Raw genomic sequence first — 20,009 nt, 5'->3', positions numbered from 1 at the left:
AAACTTAATACTGTTAGAAGGAGGGCAGGGGTGGGACCCAAAGTAGAGCACGGGCAGGTCTTAGGAAAGCCCTTCTGTTGAATTGTTTGGTTTAAAATGCTCGCTTTCCTAGAAGCAACAAGAAAAACTGGTCCAGTCTGTGTTTAGAGTTGGAGGAAAATCCTCAATGTAAGCAACTTCTGGCTTTGCAGTGTTTCCGTCTGGAACATCACTGGAGAATTTGGCCAGATCTCAAGTGATTTATGTTTAGTAAATAAGATTACCTTAGGCTTCCTATTGTGAAAGAGCAAATGGTCTGGGGTTTAGCTGCTGCTTTTCAGCCTGTTTTAATTGCTTGTTTAAGGTAAGACAGCATTAATCTCCATTATTTATCTCTAGAGTTGGGTTTGCAACAGTGGTTTCTGAAGCAAGAAACCAGAACAGTGGTTGACACGAGAATGGCTTAAAGTATTAATACCCTTGTTGTAGAGTTACCGAAACGATAACTTGTTGTTGATAGTGGTGTGGGGGTGGGATGGAAGGGCTTTTGGATACACCTGAAATTCAGCTTTTATGTTTTTCTGTATTATACGGCAATGCTCTTAATTTTATGAAACAAACAAAATAAAGGGAATCTTGTATCACTCGTGTCAGCTATTTTGAATGCTTTTTCATGTTTTAAGAGTTTCATGTCATAAGAGTTCATAGGAAGACATTTCTTATTGAAATTGTGGACATCCAGTGAAAAATGACATTTCATTTTGGTGTTAGAGGATACAATTGTATGTGAATTCTGATATCCTGTTTTTTTAAATGTGCTTATTTTAAATTAAGTAGTTTTTATAGGTCCCATGTTAAATTATCCTCATTATTAGGTTTAAATATTTGTGTGAGAGAGGTAAGAATCTTTAGCAAAGAAATTACCATTTTATACTGCAAGACAGAAAAAAAAATTGAAGTGTTTCTGGGCATAAAATTTAGGAAAGTGGTACATTATCTATTTCATATTCACTGTAGGTAAAAATAGCTACATCTAGTTAGTAAGTGTTCTGTTCTAGTAACCTCCTTCAGTACCGCTTCCTAAATCTCAAAAGTTTCTCCTTCAACTAATATCTTAATATTTTGAGTTTCATATCTTGTGCATTGTGCAGACCAAGCAAAAGATAAAATATATGGAGGTCACTCTGCTTTTCAGATTCTATCAGTTGTTTTGAATCTAATTCTTAACTGTTTGTGATTCCTTGGCAGCAAGCCATGTACTTGTCACTTTTTCTCATTACTGTTAAGTCTAGTCCTGTCAAGAACAGGTTTACTAGTCTTTTTTAATTGCCTGCTTAAAGTGCCAAGTGCGGACCGAGGGTCACTTGAAAGTTCTGAGTGAATCGGGAACTCACTGAAGCGGGGAGTGCAGACATGAGCCGTTCAAGGCTGGTGTGGAGCACTTGCATCCACAAGAACGGAGCGGGGCTTAAATGTGTGTGCTGTTGACTAGCATAACAGTTTTCTTCCCTGGGACTTTGCGTTTAAGTGTGCCACCTGCTGTTTGAGGGAACTGGAGGCTAAGCATTAGACAGTTGGAAGGTTGAGACACAGATGAAGGTGAGCCATCATCTGGAGGCAACAAAAGAGAGAAGGATGTCTACCCTAAAACCTGAAAATCATGATCACATGAAGGAGGGGAAACCATGGTTAGATATGGGCCCTGCTCAAGGGCAGCGCAGTGACAAAGAGAGGAAAGAAGTCGTAAAGAAAAAAGTGGAGTGGAGAGATACGTAGGAGGGGTAGGACAGAGTCCTTGGTCTCCCGAGAACGCATGGTCTTTGACTGGAAGACTGTGTCTGTCCCCCTCTGGGAGCAGAGAGGCCAGGTTTCCCAACGCATGGGGAGGCCGGCTTTGTTGATGGTGCCCAGCAGAGTCTGAGGTGTGGTGGTGGGACCCTTGTTCTCACGACCCTATGGGAATAGAGATGTAGGGACTGCGTTCCTTTCCAGGGATGTGTTTCGGAGCCAGAGCGGTGTGTGTGACCTTGCAAGGAATGATTGGTTGGGTGGGCCGCCTGGCTGAGTCAGATCAGAGTAGCCTTCACTGAGCCATCTCTTTTCTTTGAGTCACCCCTTACCTGGTGGACTTAGGAGGGGGGGTTACTTTGCAGTGTGCCGAGGGCAGGGCTGACTTTGTGTCGTTAGACTCCCCCTCACGTTCCTCTCAGAGCTCTTCCTGGGGAGGATCACGGCTTCACGTTGTTCCCCAACAGGGCCCCGTTTACTGGAAATGTATTTCATATTCTGGACCTTTCCTGATTTTCTTACCATCTACCAAGGTTCATGTTCACTTTCTCATTTCTCTAAACTCTCCAGATAACTGGAGCTAATTGAATAAAAACACTCATTCACCTGTGTAGGGTCCGTATATAACTCATTCCCTGTTACATGTGTGAATTCTGAAGGATTTGCAGTATGCTAACTCAAAGAAATGGTGGCGTTTGGGGCAAGTCTGTGGGAAAGTATTAAGATGGTGATATTGCAGTGAGTCATACTATGTGCATGGTTTACGTATGGGAAGTAAACTTGAGCAAAAGGAACAGAAAGGTAAGAAATGACCATTGGAGTATATGATGAGCGTAGTCCTGGGGCAAACGTGAGATAGGGGCTACTAGCCTGTAGTTTGTAGGGAGATTTCACTTCCTCGAAGACTGTGAGTGCTTGGGTTTAACAGCACGGCTCACAAAATACAAGCCTAACACATTATCTGGGTTGACCTGAAGAGTGAATAGTCTTTCCCAGAGGGCAGGAAAAACTGGTCATCTTGGACTTAGGGAGAAACAGCAGTGTTGTGTGTCATGAGGAATTTCAGGGAATTTTCGAGGGTGGTTTGGACTATTTGTAATTGTTGCCTTGAGCTTGACTTTGAACTCTAACCCAGCTCCTGGTGCCATTAGGTATGACTTAACACTGTTGGTTGGCTGAGGGAAGGGCTTGCAGGGCTACTGAGGGATCCTTGAGATTTGGGACTGTGTGTCATTCATGATTGCCAAAGGAGCTCAGAAAGGGTTTCTTGTTTAATGAAATAATAAATACATCGCACCTCTGCCTGATGCCTTCCCGACCCCAGATTGGCTGAAAGTAGGAAAGTGGTGTGTATGTATGAGATCCTGATGGTTTTGAAAATGCTCTTAATGCCTAAAGAAATACCAAACCCGTATCTTCCAGTCCCCGACAGGGTACCCTAGTCATTGCAGGCAGTTCTGGTATCCCAGGAGTAGATGGCCTCCTCAATTACAAGGTTTCATTTCCTCATTTGCCCCTCAAAGGTGGTGTTGAAACCATGGAATTATGGGTCATTTACAAGTTCAGATTCCATTCCAGGGTCGGGAAGATTCCCTCGAGAAGGGAATGGCAGCCCACTCCAGTATTCTTGCCTGGGAAATGTCATGGACAGAGGAGCCTGGTGGGCTACAGTAGTCCATGGGGTCACAAAGAGTTGGACACTTCTGAGCCACTAACACTTTCACTGATACTACAAATTAAAGCTTAATAGATGGAAGATACCGCCTTCTCCCCAAACCACCTTTCCCACTCCTCTCCCCATGCTGCGTTCTATCTTTCTGGCTGTGGTCCAGTTGTGGGCTGTGGTTATGATTCTTGTACCTCATGAACAACTTGCCTAGAAGCTTAACTAGGTGTCACAAGTTTAGCCAGTTTAGTAGCTGGACTTGTCGATGACAGGCCTGAGCATGAGCAGCACCACGGCACTTGCTGAAAGGACCCTGGTCTCTGCAGGGTGTCTGATTGATGGGGCAAGTTTCAGTTGTGATCGTCACCACTAGAGTTTGTGTGTTTTTATATTCCATTTACAGAGGTTCAGTTCCTGCCTTCAGGGAGGTTGGAAGCGCCTCTGTACGACATCGGACCTTCATAGCAGACATAAATGTGGTCTGACTGCTAAGCACTCATTTGGATGCTAGTTTTAGCTTTTTGTCGGCCTCCTGGGTTGGTTTGATATTTTTATTTTTGTAATGTGCCAGTCACTTTGTGTTGTGTTATAATAGAATCCCAGAAATGGAGGGACTCTTAGAGGTAGTTAAATCTGGTGTACTTTAAACTTTTCCTTCCTTCAAAGGGACAGTAAAACCTCTAATTTAGACCTATCTGTAAATGAGAGGAAAGCTGAATTTCTAGTTCCAGGAGGGATGGAAGTGGGAGGCCCAAAGCCTCTAACATTTCTCTGCCCTCTTCCCGCCCTGCCCTGAAAGTACTGCAGTGTGCATCTGGGCCTCTGTGGAGCTTGGCCTGAAAACCACAGGTCTGGAGAAATGGGTATTTTGCTACTTCTTAAGTGAATCTTCCTGGCACCAATTTACAGTTTATTGCTTCCTGAGGGCAAAATTTTAAAACCGAACAGCTCAAAGTTCTTCCTCTGTGCTTATCTTAGTGTGAATTACCTTGAGTCACTCAGCAGTCATCAAGAAGCCTGTTGTACGTTATGAACCCCCAGTTCAGCCAGTGTGCGCCATCAGGTAAACACGGGTAAGAAGCTGACCTGAGGGCCGAGTGGTACTTTATTATTATTTTTTGAATTTGTTCACTTTCACTTTTCACTTTCATGCATTGGAGAAGGAAGTGGCAACCCACTCCAGTGTTCTTGCCTGGAGAATCCCAGGGACAGGGGAGCCTCATGGGCTGCCGTCCATGGGGTCGCACAGAGTCGGACACGACTGAAGCGACTTAGCAGCAGCAGCAGCAGCAGCATGACATCCAGGTGAGACTATGCATATGCCTAAGAAGCTGGGATGTCCTTCATGCTGTTAGTCACTAAGTCACGTCTGGCACTTGGCTACCCTTTGGACTGACTGTAGCCCACCAGGCTCCTCTGTCCCTGGGACTTTTCAGGCCAGAATACTGGAGTGGGTTGCCATTTCCTTCCCCAGGGGATCTTCCTGACCCAGGTATGGAAGCCATGTCTCCCGTGTCTCCTGCTTTGCAGGCAGATTCTTTACCTGCTGAGCCATCCTGTATAGATCAAAGCAGGGTCCCCTGACCAGCCGCCCCTAAAACCTGTTAGAATGCAAATTCTTGATTTCTACCCAGATCTGAATCAGGAACTTTGAGGGTAGAGCCCAGAAAGATAACAAGCCTTTTGGGTGATTCTGGGCTTCCCTGGTGGCTCAGATGGTAAAGAATCCACCTGCAATGCAGGAGACCTGGCTTCAATCCCTGGATTGGGAAGATCCCCTGGAGAAAGGAATGGCAACCCATTCTAGTCTTGCCTGGAGAATCCCATGGACGAGGAGCCTGGCAGGCCACAGTCCATAGCAGCACAAAGAGTTGGACACGACTGAGTGACTAACACTTTTTTGGGGGTGATTCTGCAGCACATTGTTGTTTGAGAACCACTGGTGTTGAAGAACACAGTGATAGTGGCAAGGGTTGGCTTGGGGTGTTGTAACACTGCTTCTCCCCCAAGCTTCCTGTTCGTGTAAATTCTTGCTTTGCTATGGAAATTTGATGTTTTCTCAGCCTTCCATGAAGTCCTATAACAAAAACCCTAGCTCTGACTTCCCACTATGTTACCACCCGCCTTCGTCCCTTTTATGTGGAAATTCTGAGGCCTCTAGTGGATGTATATAAGCATGCTTTTCAGGTGTTAGTTGGATGCTTGCTTGTTTGTCAAAGGAAGTGATTTTCTGCTTGGCCAGCCAGGGCCTCATTTGTCAGAGTACCGCTTAGGTAGCTCCAAACCGCAGCTCCTCCACCTTCCTGTCTGCAGTGAGGGTCTGATGGAGGCTTTCCCCAGTGCGGCTCTGCTGTGGCCATGATCACCTCACCCAAGCTGGCAGTACAAGCCTGTTCCTTTTCTCTTGTGTCTCTGATTAATCAGGCAATGGTTCAACACCCTGAAGTTGAGAATTCCGAGTCTGAGATCCAGGAACCAACCCTCGTATCAGACAAGTAAGCTTGGCTTGTGCGTAGGTGTGTGTGTTAATTGCTCAGTCGTGTCTTCCTCTCTGCGACCCCATGGACTGTAGCCCACCAGGCTCCTCTGGCCATGGGGATTCTCCAGGCAAGAATACTGGAGTGAGTTGTCATGCTTTCCTCTGGGGAACTTCCTGACCCGGGGATAGAACCCTGGTCTCCTGCATTGCAGGCAGATTCTTTACAGTCTGAGCTACCAGGGAAAATGCCTCTTTGTGGGTGGAGGGTCCATTGTTTCCATCAGACTGGAAAGGATCTGTGAGGCATCGCCCCTACCCTCCCACCGCCAAAAAAAAAAAATAACCAACTCGGTCTAGCTGTTTTTGAACAAAAGTTTTAAGAAATCCTTTTAAGATTTGCAGCCAGCTGAGGTGGAAGACCTTCTGTGGGGTTGGCAGTCATACTTCAGCCTGCTCTGTAGGCTCCTCAGGTGTGCTGTGTACATAAGTGGAGTAAGACTGGTTCTCTTGGTCCAGTGGTTTCAGGGATCGTGTGTCTAAACGAGTCGACCCTGTGAGGCATACGGAGCAAGAGGGGTATTTTCTCTGTTTACATCAGTGACCCTGAGGCTGAGAGAAAAGCAAGAAACTATCATCTCTAGGCTTACTGTCTCCTGAAGGCATTGAACTCACCTCCCCCCACTTCTAAATGCACTCAGATGATGCTTACAGAAATCTCAGAAGTTCATTATGGATAAAGGGCCAATTGTTCACCTCGCACCTAACATCATCATTCCTCTCCAAAGGGAATCGATCACGTTAAAACTGCATTTTGCTTTTGGCTGTTCCTCATTTTAGCAATTTTGAAATGAAATTTTATGGATATAATCTCCCTACCTCACAGTCAAATAAATGCTGACCCCAGCCCCTTTTCTTTTCTCCTCCATGAGTATCACAGAGAATCCCTACCCGATCATATTTTTCAGCATGTTGGATCAAGAGAGGGCAAGTCATTGTCAGCTTGTTAGCATCACCTCATTTTCATTAGATTGTTCTTTGGGTTTCAAAGACTAGTGCCCTTGTAACTTTCATTATACAGCCTTAAAATTGCACATAAAAGTTTGCTGTGGAAGAGTAGCAAATGTAAGATAAATGGAAAAGGTTAAGGGGAAAACGGTGCTAAGAGCTTCTCACAAATGAATTCTCATCATAAAAGCCCAGCGATATCTCCAAGTGACAAATTAACTTGAGACTGTGCTTTGCATTTTTAAGTAGTGTGTGGTAGGATAATTCCATTTGTGTTCAAGCCAGAGGTCAATGCCTCACTTATTCCACTAGTGCTTTTTGTCTAATAGTGTAGAAAAGAGAGCTGGCTATGTGGGTATTTAATTTACTTTGATTTTGCAAATGCATTGTGTCATGATTCAGTCAGTACTGAGATTCTAGGGGTTAAGGCAGGCTGCTTTCTAGAAGGTGTCTGTGCTGAGGGCTTGGGGCCAGCATATTTTCTGAAAGGAATATTGTGCTTAGAACACTTGTTAAAATGATTCTTGTTCTGGCTTGGACCATGCTTTCAGTTTAGTGGGGCCACTTGAAAGGACATCAAGATGTCAGTCATTTCTGTCACTTCCCTGTCGTTGAGAGGGTACAAAAGACATTCGTGAGTGGCACGGTGGTTCTTTCTGTCAGCAAGTTAGAGGTTCTGTTATGAAAATTAACTTTGGGCAAGTGACTCTGTATTTCTATCTAGAATATGCATATTGATGTCATTTAGACTCTTTGGGAGAAATATAAAATACCTATATAAATTTTAGCTTTTGTACATTTGTGATTTCTTGAACAGTTATGGGAATAAAGAGAAAAGAGTTCCTCCCCTGACTTCCTAGTCTGTTTACTGAAACCCGAGGGATCATGTGAAAACTCTTAATTCTTCAAGATGTTGGTGTCAGAATTAGAAGTTTATTTTATTTTACAAGCGTCCTTGTATGTTATTTAGTTTTTTCTTTTTTTCCTTTTACTGAAGGATAGTTGAGTTATAATATTACATTAGTTACAGGTATATAACATACTGATTCGATGTTTTTATGTTACATACTACATGAAAAAAGGTTTAATTTCTAGCCCAAATCAGAGAAAAAGCACTCCAGAATGAAATTAATACAAAGCAGTCCCTTGATAGTTGGCATTATTTAGGCAAGATGAAATGTGGCTGCTGTATGTGCACTAATAATAACATTTGAAGAGCAGTTCACCCATGTAAAGAGTTTTCATGTGTATCACGCCATTTCTGAACAATGGAGGTGGGTATGGCCACGCCCATTTTACAGATGAAAAACAGCAAGATTATGTATATCTTCCAAGGCTACTCAGCAGAATCAGGACTCAAAAGCAGGTTGAGACATTTCGAATCCAGGCCTTCTTTTATGTTTGCATTTTAATTTTTTTTAATAGAAGTATAGTTGATATCGAACTGCAAATTGACCCAGTTATACACACACACACACACACACACACAGGTATACACACACAGACAGTTTTTTTTTCCCAGATTTTTTCCATTGTAGATTATTATAAGACATTGAATATAGCTCTCTGTGCTATACAGTAGATCCCTGCCATTTTATCTATTTTATGAATAGTAGTTTGTATCTGTTAATTGAAAACTCCTAATCTATCCCTCCCCCTTCCCTGTTTGGTTGCCATGGTTTGTTTTCTGTGTCTGTGTGCTTATTTCTGTTTTGTATCATTTTTTAGATTCCACATAGAAGTGATATCATATGTTAGTTGTCTTTCTCTGTCTCACTCACTCCAGTTAGTATGATAATCTCTGTGTCCATCCATGTTGTTGCCATCGGCATTATTTCACTCATTTTTTATGTGAGAGTGAATTTTCCACTGTGTGTGTGTACCACATCTTCCCTATCTGTTCATCTGTCGGTGGACACTTAGGTTGTTGCCATGTCTTGGCTATTGTAAATAGTGCTGTTATGAACATTGGGGAGAATGCATCTTTTTGGGTTAGAGTTTTCTCCTGATATATGCTCTGAAATGGTATTTCTGGTTCATATAGTAATTCTATATGTAATTCTATACAGTAATTCTATATAAAACAACAGAATGGGAAACACTAGAGATCTCTTCAAGAAAATTAGAGATACCAAGGGAACATTTCATGCAAAGATAGGGTCGATAAACGACACAAATGGTATGGACCTAACAGAAGCAGAAGATATTAAGAAGAGGTGGCAAGAATACACAGAAGAACTATACAAAAAAGATCTTCACAACCCAGATAATCGCGGTGGTGTAATCACTCACCTAGAACGAGACATCCTGGAATGTGAAGTCAAGTGGGCCTTAGAAAGCATCACTACGAACAAAGCTTAGTGGAGGTGATGGAATTCCAGTTGAGCTATTTCAAATCCTGAAAGATGATGCTGTGAAAGTGCTGCACTCAATACGCCAGCAAATTTGGAAAACTCAGCAGTGGCCACAGGACTGGAAAAGGTCAGTTTTCATTCCAATCCCAAAGAAAGGCAAGGCCAAAGAATACTCAAACTACCGCATAATTGCACTCATCTCAGACGCTAATAAAGTAATGCTCAAAATTGTCCAAGCCCGGCTTCAGCAATACATGAACTATGAACTTCCAGATGTTCAAGCTGGATATAGAAAAGGCAGAGGAACCAGAGATCAAATTGTCAACATCCGTTGGATCATGGAAAAAGCAAGAGAGTTCCTGAAAAACATCTATTTCTGCTTTATTGACTATGCCAAAGCCTTTGACTGTGTGGATCACAATAAACTATGGAAAATTAAAGAGATGGGAATACCAGACCACCTGACCTGCCTCTCGAGAAACCTATATGCAGGTCAGGAAGCAACAATCAGAACTGGACATGGAACAACAGACTGGTTCCAAATAAGAAAAGGAGTACATCAACGCTGTATATTGTCACCTTGCTTATTTAACTTCTATGCAGAGTACATCGTGAGAAATGCTGGACTGGAAGAAGCACAAGCTGGAATCAAGATTGCCGGGAGAAATATCAATAACCTCAGATATGCAGATGACACCACCCTTATGGCAGAAAGTGAAGAGGAACTCAAAAGCCTCTTGATGAAAGTGAAAGAGGAGAGTGAAAAAGTTGGCCTAAAGCTCGACATTCAGAAAACGAAGATCATGGTATCTGGTCCCATCACTTCATGGGAAATAGATGGGGAAACAGTGGAAACAGTGTCAGACTTTATTTTTTGGGGCTCCCAAATCACTGCAGATGGTGATTGCAGCCATGAAATGAAAAGATGCTTACTCCTAGGAAGGAAAGTTATGACCAACCTAGATAGCATATTCAAAAGCAGAGACATTACTTTGCCAACAAAGGTCCGTCTAGTCAAGGCTATGGTTTTTGCAGTAGTCATGTATGGATGTGAGAGTTGGACTGTGAAGAAGGCTGAGCGCCAAAGAATTGATGCTTTTGAACTGTGGTGTTGGAGAAGACTCTTGAGGGTCCCTTGGACTGCAAGGAGATCCACTCAGTCCATCTTCGAGGAGATCAGCCCTGGGATTTCTTTGGAAGGAATGATGCTGAAGCTGAAACTCCAGTCCTTTGGCCACCTCATGCGAAGAGTTGACTCATTGGAAAAGACTCTGATGCTGGGGGGGATTGGGGGCAGGAAGAAAAGGGGACGCCAGAGGATGAGATGGCTAGATGGCATCACTGACTCGATGGACATGAATCTGAGTGAACTCTGGGACTTGGTGATGGACAGGGAGGCCTGGCGTGCTGTGATTCATGGGGTCGCAGAGAGTTGGCCACGACTGAGCGACCGAACTGAACTGAACAGTTAGTGATGTTGAGCTTCTTTTCGTGTGCCTGTTGGGCATCTGTATGATTTGTTTGGAAAAATGATTTTTTAAGTCTTCTGCCTGTTTTTTGATTGGGCTGTGTTTGCTGCTGTTGTTGTTTTTGGGTTGTATGAGCTGTTTGTATGTTTTGGACTTTAAGCTCCTGTCCATGGCGTTCTTTGCAAATATTTTCTCCCATTCTGTAGGTTGCCTTTTAGTTTTATTTATGGTTTCCTTTGCTGTGCAAAAGCTTGAAGGTTTAATTAGGTCCCATTTATTTATTTTTGTTTCTGTTTCCATTACTCTATGAGATGGGTCCAAAAAAATTGCTGTGATTTATGTCAAAGAGTGTTCCGTCTATGTTTTCCTCTAGCAGTTTTATAGTATCCAGTCTTAACATTTAGGTCTTTAATCCATTTTAAGTTTAGTTTTGTATATGGTATTAGATAATGTTCTAATTTCATTCTTTTACATGTGACTGTCTAGTTTTCCCAGCACCTCTTATTGAAGAGACCATCTTTTCTATATTTTATTTCTTTTATTATTTTTTAAAATATAAATTTATTTATTTTAATTGGAGGTTAATTACTTTACAGAATTGTATTGGTTTTGCTATACATCAACATGAATCCGCCACAGGTATACATGTGTTCCCCATCCTGAACTCCCCTCCCTTCTCCCTCCCCGAACCATCCCTCTGGGTCGTCCCAGTGCACCAGCCCCAAGCATCCTGTATCTTGCATTGAACCTGGACTGGCGATTTGTTTCATATATGATATTATACATGTTTCAATGCCATTCTCCCAAATCATCCTACGTTCTCCCTCTCCCACAGAGTCAAAAGACTATTCTATACATCTGTGTCTCTTTTGCTGTTTCGCATACAGGGTTATCATTACCATCTTTCTAAATTCCATATATATACATTAGTATACTGTATTGGTGTTTTTCTTTCTGGCTTACTTCACTCTGTATAGTAGGCTCCAGTTTCATCCACCTCATTAGAACTGATTCAAATGTATTCTTTTTAATGGCTGAGTAATACTCCATTGTGTATATGTACCACAGCTTTCTTATCCATTCATCTGCTGATGGACATTAGGTTGTTTCCATCTCCTGGCTATTATAAACAGTGCTGCGATGAACATTGGGGTACATGTGTCTCTTTCAATTCTGGTTTCCTCAGTGGGTATGCCCAGCAGTGGGATTGCTGGGTCATAAGGCAGATCTCTTTCCAGTTTTTTAAGGAATCTCCACACTGTTCTCCATAGTGGCTGTACTAGTTTGCATTCCTACCAATAGTGTAAGAGGGTTCCCTTTTCTCCACACCCTCTCCAGCATTTATTGCTTGTAGACTTTTGGATCGCTGCCATTCTGACTGGCGTGAAATGGTACCTCACTGTGGTTTTGATTTGCATTTCTCTGATAATGAGTGATATTGAGCATCTTTTCATGTGTTTGTTAGCCATCTGTATGTCTTCTTTGGAGAAATGTCTGTTTAGGTCTTTGGGCTATTTTGTCTCCTTTGTCATAGATTAATTGACCATAAATGAGTGGGTTTATTTCCACTTTGGGCTTTCTATCCAATTCCATTGAACTATATGTCTTTTTTGGTGCCAGTACCATACTGTTTTGATCATAGTAACTTTGTAGTATAGTCTGAAGTCAGGGAGTGTGATTCTTCCAGCTCTGTTATCCTTTCTCAAGATTGATTTGGCTCTTTGAGGCCTTTGTAATTCCATACAAATCAAAAAGTGTTTTGTTTCCATTCTGTGAAAAATGCCACTGGTAATTTGGTAGGAATTGCATTGAATCTGTAGATTGCTTGGGGAGTACAGTCATTTTAATAATTTTGATTCTTCCAGTCTAAGACAAGTATATCTTTCTATCTGATAGTGTGGTCTTTAAGTGAGATTTAAAAATTTAAATGTTTTCTTAATTTTTCTTTCTGATATTTAATTGTTAATGTATAGACATGCAACAGGTTTCTCTGTATTAATTTTGTATCCTGAAACTTTACTGAATTCAATGATGAGATTTAGTATTTTTCTAGTGGCAACTTTAGGATTTTCTGTGTATAGCATACTGTAAATGGTGACAGTTTTTTTCTTCCTTTTCAATTTGGGTTCCTTTTATTTCCTTTTCTTCTCTTATTACAGTGGCTAGGACTTCCAAAACTATTAATATGTTGAATAAAAGCAGCAAGACTGGATAACCTCATCTTATTCCTGATCTTAGAGGAAATGGTTTCAGCTTTTTACCACTGAGAGTGATGTTTGCTGTCGTGATGTTTGCTGTCATATATGGCTTTTATTATGTTGAGGTAGGTTGTCTCTATGCTCACTTTAGAGAGTTTTCTCATAAGTGGATATTGAATACCATGGACAGAGGAGCCCGGTGGGCTGTGGTCCATAGGGTCACAAAGAATTGGACATGACTGAAGTGACTTAGCAGGCACGCATGCACATGGATTGGCAGATAATGAAAAACCCTTGCATTCCTGGGATAAATTCTAATCAAGGATGGTGTATTATCTTTTTAACGCGTTGTTGCATTAAATTTGCTAGTATTTTATTGAGGATTTTACAACAGACTGGTTCCAAATAGGAAAAGGAGTGCGTCAAGGCTGTATATTGTCACCCTGCTTATTTAACTTCTATGCAGAGTACATCGTGAGAAATGCTGGACTGGAAGAAACACAAGCTGGAATCAAGATTGCCGGGAGAAAGATCAATAACCTCAGATATGCAGATGACACCACCCTTATGGCAGAAAGTGAAGAGGAACTCAAAAGCCTCTTGATGAAAGTGAAAGAGGAGAGTGAAAAAGTTGGCCTAAAGCTCGACATTCAGAAAACGAAGATCATGGCATCCGGTCCCATCACTTCATGGGAAATAGATGGGGAAACAGTGGAAACAGTGTCAGACTTTATTTTGGGGGGCTCTAAAATCACTGCAGATGGTGATTGCAGCCATGAAATTAAAAGATGCTTACTCCTTGGAAGAAAAGTTATGACCAACCTAGATGGTATATTCAAAAGCAGAAGCATTACTTTGCTGACTAAGGTCCGTCTAGTCAAGGCTATGGTTTTTCCAGTAGTCATATATGGATGTAAGAGTTGGACTGTGAAGAAGGCTGAGTGCCAAAGAATTGATGCTTTTGAACTGTGGTGTTGGAGAAGACTCTTGAGAGTCCCTTGGACTGCAAGGAGATCCAACCAGTCCATTCTGAAGGAGATCAACCCTGGGATTTCTTTGGAAGGAATGATGCTGAAGCTGAAACTCCAGTACTTTGGCCACCTCATGCGAAGAATTGATTCATTGGAAAAGACTCTGATGCTGGGAGGGATTGGGGGCAGGAGGAGAAGGGGACGGCAGAGGATGAGATGGCTGGATGGCATCACTGACTTGATGGACGTGAGTCTGAGTGAACACTGGGAGTTGGTGATGAACAGGGAGGCCTGGCGTGCTGCAATTCATGGGGTCACAAAGAGTCGGACATGACTGAGCGACTGAACTGAACTGAACTGTTGGGTCTTAGTTTTGGCCCTTGGGAGCTTTGATGTGTCCTCTGGGGTCTTTTGCTGTGGCACTGGGACTCTCTAGTTGTGGCATTTGGGCTCAGTTGCTCCACGGTGTGTGGGACCTTGGGCTTCTGTGGTGGCTCAGATGGTAAAGAATCTGCCTGCGATGCGGGAGACCTGGGTTCGATTCCTGGGTTGGAAAGATCCCTGGAGGAGGCATGGCCACCCACTCCAGTATTCTTGCTTGGAGAATCCCATGGACAGAGGAGCCTGGCGGGCTGCAGTCCGTGGGGTCACAAGAGTTGGGCACCTGAGGGACTAAGCACAGCACAGCATGGAGGGTCTTAGTTCCCTGACCAGGGACTGAGCCTGCATCCCCTGCATTGCGAGGCGGATTGTTAACCACTGAATTATCGGGAAAGCCCCTTTGTTGAGGAACTTTGCATGTATATTCATCAGTGATATGGGCCTGCAGTTGTCTTTTTTGTGATCTCCTTGTCTGGTTTTGGTATCAGGGTGATGGTGGTCTCATAGAATGAGTTTGGGAGTGTTCCTTCTTCTGTGGATTTTTGGGATAGTTTCAGAAGGATGGGTGTTGACTGTTCTCTAAATGTTTGATAGAATTCACCTGTGAAGCCATCTGGTCCTGAACTTCTGTTTGTTGGGAGTTTTAAAATTACTGATTTAGTTTGAATACTGGTAATAAGTCTTCATATTTTCTGTTTCTCCCTGCTTCAGTCTTGGGAGATTGTCCCTTTCTAAAAATCTGTCTGTTTCTTCCAGGATGTCCATTTCCTTGATGTATAATTGATTGTAGTAGTCTCTTCTGATCCTTTATATTTCTGCGGTGTTGGTTTAACTTCTCCTTTTTCGTATTTGATTTTTATTGATTTGAGCATTCTCCCTTTTATTCTAGATGAGTCTGGCTAAAGGTTTATCAGTTTTTTCTTTTCAAAGAACCAGGTTTTTGTTTCTTTGATATTTTCTGTTTTTTTTTTTTTTTAAATTTATTTATCTGTTTTAATCGGAGGCTAATTAGTTTACCATATTGTGGTTTTTGCCACACACTGACATGAATCAGCCATGGGTGTACATGTGTCCCCCTGTCCCAACCCCCCCGCCTCCCGCCCCCTCCCATCCCTCTGGGTGGTCCCAGTGCACCAGCTGTGAGTGCCCTGCTTCATGCATCGAACTTGGACTGTTCATCTGTTTCACATATGGTCCTATACATGTTTCAGTGCTATTCTCTCTTAAAGTCTCCCGTTTCATTTATTTCTGTTCTGATCTGTATGCTTTCTTTCCTTCTACTAACTTTGGATTTTGTTTATTTCTTCTTTCTCTAGTTGCTGTAAGTGTAAGGTTAGGTTGTCTGAGATTGTTTTCTGAGGTCTATCGCTATGAACTTTCTTCTTAGAACTGCTTTTGCTGCATAGATTAATTGTAATATCTTTGTCTTCTGCATTCTTCTACTAAAGTTCTCTTTTTCTTCTGTGGTCTGTTGCCACTTTGCCCTTTTGCTTTAGGATTTTAATTTGTGAGGTGAAGACAGTGGGCATGATTTTCTCCTGCATTGCAGGTGGATTCTTTACCAACTGAGCTATCAAGGAAGCCCTATATTATAGATAATTGCCTTGAACACTGGCTAGTGTGGACCTGACCTTTCAAATGCCAGGCCAAAGATCACATTTTCACTTGTGTGGGATTTTTTGTTGCTTTGATCTCAGAGGAATCGGTGGATGCGGGTGTCAAGAAGACTAAGGGAGATGAGGGCAGGTGCGTGGTCAGGAGCTCTGGAGCCATGTTCAGTCCCTCAGCTCATGGTAGTGTCTCACATTCCTTGGAAGAAGCAGAATAAATCCAAATACCTGAGGCTAGGCAAAGCAGGCCTCCATACTTCCGCAAAGTTCAAGTTCCTTTTAACTCTGAATGTCTCCTGGGATCATTCTTTTAAAAAAACACTACTGTGTTTTTTTTCGTAAGGATGAAACCCCAGCACTCTCAATTCATGCTCCCTACTGTGGAACCTAGTATTATAGAATCTGTTTGCCTCTAAATAAAGAAGTAAAGTAGGTTTCGACAGCATGTCAGTCAGCTGTCCCAGACACCACTCAGAAGATGAGGTGTTTTGAGGTTGTATATTCACCTGTCTGGAGAGTTGAGGAGTCTGGACATATTTCGAGTTAGGAAATAAATAACCTATGTGATTACATGGCTTATTGTTTATTGTAAAACATATCACCTTACGTTAGAGTCCAGTGACTCATGATCTGCTTCAGAATACTTTTGCCTCAATAAGTGAAAAAAACCCTTTTCCTGCCATTTAGCTTTTAACATGTGTTCAGGCCATGCTTTTCTTTTGGTTCTAATTGAGATGAAATTTGCATAACACAAACACTGTGAATATTTTTTGTCAAGAGAATTTAAGAAAGGTTAATTGACTCAGCACTTGGTTTATTTATGTGAATTCAGTAGCTGATAGGCCAGGATGATATATAAAGCCAGGTCCGTGCCTTGAAGGAGACCAAGGGGGATAAAAATATAAACAGATAATAATAGAGACATGTACAGTGTGCCCTGTGACTGGCAAGGATGCTGACTGCACATTCCTTTTCGAGCCCACCTCTGAAGATGGTGGGTCTTTCCCTCTTGTTCAGTATTTTTGTAGTGACTTCTCTCACTTCTTTGTCTTAGTTTTCAGTTAGAGATTTCATATGAAAGTTAGAATGTTGTCAGCTACTTCATGCTTCTCAATGGTTCTTGCTTCCGTGATTCAAAGACAGAAATGAGAGTGGTAATGCTTGATGTTAGTCTGTTTGTTAGAATTATAAAACATGCAGTTGATACAAAATTGGATATAAAACTGTATTTTTGAATGTTGGAGTATGAATTTGGCATTCTGTCAAGTGTGTTTTTCCAGCAAGTGTGTGGCAAGATTGTTGGCCAATAAAATCCAGGACTGTTTGCTTACTTAAGCCTGAACTATATTGCGTACATTTTAATTTTTATTGTATGTTTCACCCTCATTGCCTTAAAAAACCCAAGCCGAAAAAATATACTTCCTGTTTTCTTTGCTTTGAAATATCCTGCAACTTCATATCTCTTCTCTTTTTTTTTTTTTTTGTTACTTAAATCTCTTATGTATTTGAAAATGATAACAGCAGTGCCTTTTTCTTTTATAGTGGTAAGTGGACAATATTTATAGATATCCCTGGAAGTCATAGGGAAAGGACTAAGTGAAATTTGAAATGGTATTATACAATATGAATATATTATTTTCCTATAGTAAGCTGAGTTTTATTGAGGTGAATATTTCTCAGAACTAATCTTTTTTAAAAAAGTTACTTATCATTTGTTTGTTTATTTGGCTGCGTGGGGTCTTGGCGGCTGCGTGCAGGCTTTTCCGGTTGTGAGCAGGGGCTGCTGTCTAGTTGAGGTGCATGAGCTTCTCGCCGCAGAGTACGGGCTCCAGGGCGTGCAGGCCAGTGGCTGCGGCGTGCAGTCGTTTTAGATGTCTTGGAACTTGTGGCATCTTCCCAGACCAGGGGCCCCTGCATTGGCAGATGGATTCTTAGCCACTGGGCTGCCAGGGAAGGTCAGTACTACTCTTTTTTAAATGTGAAGACTTCAGTCTTCTTTTAAAATAATCACACTATTTAGACTCCCTCCTTTCTCTGTTTTCACGTGTTACATTACACAAGCACTCAAGGACTCAAACCGAGAAGTTGAATGCCAGTGTCTTTGAAAGTGAACGTTGCTCAGTCACGTCCAGCTCTTTGAGACCCCATCCATGGACTTCTCCAGGCCAGAATACTGGAGTGGGTAGCTGTTCCCTTCTCCAGGGGATCTACCCAACCCAGGGATTGGACCCAGGTCTCCTGCATTGCAAGCGGATGCTTTACCAGCTGAACCACCAGGGAAGCCAAATAGTTTAAAATAGTTATTCTGTTTAAATTCCCTCACTTCTCTATTGTTAGGCATTTCTAAACTGGTACAGCTGTCATTTTCTTTTTTATTTTACCAAGTATGGTATCTTTGAAATGTTAGTTAAAAAAAAAAAATCCCTCTAAAGTTTTTTCCTTGATCCATGAAAATGTAAGAACTGACTTCGGTTGACTTCACTTTAATACTCATATTTTAGTAAAATCTTGCAATATGTTGCTCAAGTGCTGGAAAATATTTTTAGCTCAATTTTAAACCTTGACTGAAGTTTTATTTAACCTTTCTCTGTGTGAATAGCTTAAAGGGCACACTTATAAGGTTACATATTACAGTTTTACAGAAAGATCTTTTTCTTCCCTTCATTATCTTGACAGCCGAGAAAGTCAAGGGAACAGTCAACAGACTGGTCTAATGGGAATTTGTTCCGTGTACCGGAATTTGCTTCCTCCTTGGTATGAGAACTTGTATTTGTGGCGCACAAAGTGACGTTGTGTCAAAATGTGAAAGACAGGTGTTTACTCTGGCCTTGACCAAGGTGAGAGTTTGAAATAGGAGAACTGGGCTCTGTATAGGAGGGAACAGGGAACTTGACGGATCTGTTGGTTTTGTCCCCTGTGAGAGACTCAGTGAGGGAGATATAATTTCCCGACTTAATACAGCCTTAAAATCTTTTTTCTTTTGGTTGATGTATTTTAAGCAGTTGAATACATTTTCCTTAAATTTTACTGCCTTCCATTCATCTTTGAATAGAAGCCAGCAGAGAGAGATTTAGAAGGTTATGCACAACAATAAAACGAACTGTTAGAAAAGTCCTTTTGTGGCGTTCCTCAAGTGTGTGCCGGTAGAAAAATTACTGTCATTTGATAGTGGGATGTTGGAAATGATTTTATTTACTATTTAGAAATAACACAAATGAGCCTTGCTTTTTCAGTTCACAGGTTCAAAACATTTAGTTATGCCTCACTAGCTCAAATCTTTGTTCATTACACTGTACACTGATGGAACTAAATATGACACATTGCAATGTTGGATCAGCCCCACAGATTTAAAATACAGGGTTTGATTGAATGCTGGGAAAAAAAATAAAAAATAAAGATACTGTTTAATGTCAGAAATGATTTCTGAAATTTTGTTTTTAGCTTAAAGTTGGTTCAAGAAAATGTCCCAGTGACGGCAGAGGGAAAAGATTGTGAAGAGTATTTGATGATACGTTGTCCTGTTGAAACCAAAAGAGTCTTAGGCTTTGAAGGAGCAAATAATTTTTCTTTCTTTTTTCGATTTTAAGTACATATACATTTTTTATTTGAAAAGAATGTATTTATTTATTTAGCTGTGCTGGATCTTAGTTGTGGGTACTTGGGATCTTTGATTTTCATTGTGGCATGGAGCTTTTCATTGTGGCATGGAGATTTTCATTGTGGCATGTAGCTCAGTTGGTAAAGAATCTGCCTGCAATGCAGGAGACCTGGCTTTGATTCCTGGGTCGGGGAAGATCCCCTGGAGAAGGAAATGGCAACCCACTCCAGTATTCTTGACTGGAGAATTTTATGGACAGAGGAGCCTGTTGGGCTACAGTCCATGGGGTTGCAAGAGGCGGAGACAACTTAGTGACTAAACCACAGTCACTATGCAGGGTCTTTAGGTTAGATGTTTAGATGAGATTGCAACATGTGCAGTCTAATTCCTCGACCAGGGATGAACCTGGGCCCCCTGCATTGGAAGTGTGGAGTTTTAGTCACTGAACCACCAGGGAAGTCCCAAGCAAATAATTTTCAAAGCCAGGCGCTTGGTGTCTCTGTTGGCCATA

This window comes from Capricornis sumatraensis, chromosome 17, assembly GCF_032405125.1.
Source record: "Capricornis sumatraensis isolate serow.1 chromosome 17, serow.2, whole genome shotgun sequence".
Classification (NCBI taxonomy): Eukaryota; Metazoa; Chordata; class Mammalia; order Artiodactyla; family Bovidae; genus Capricornis; species Capricornis sumatraensis.
Note: the sequence above shows the minus strand (reverse complement) of the source record.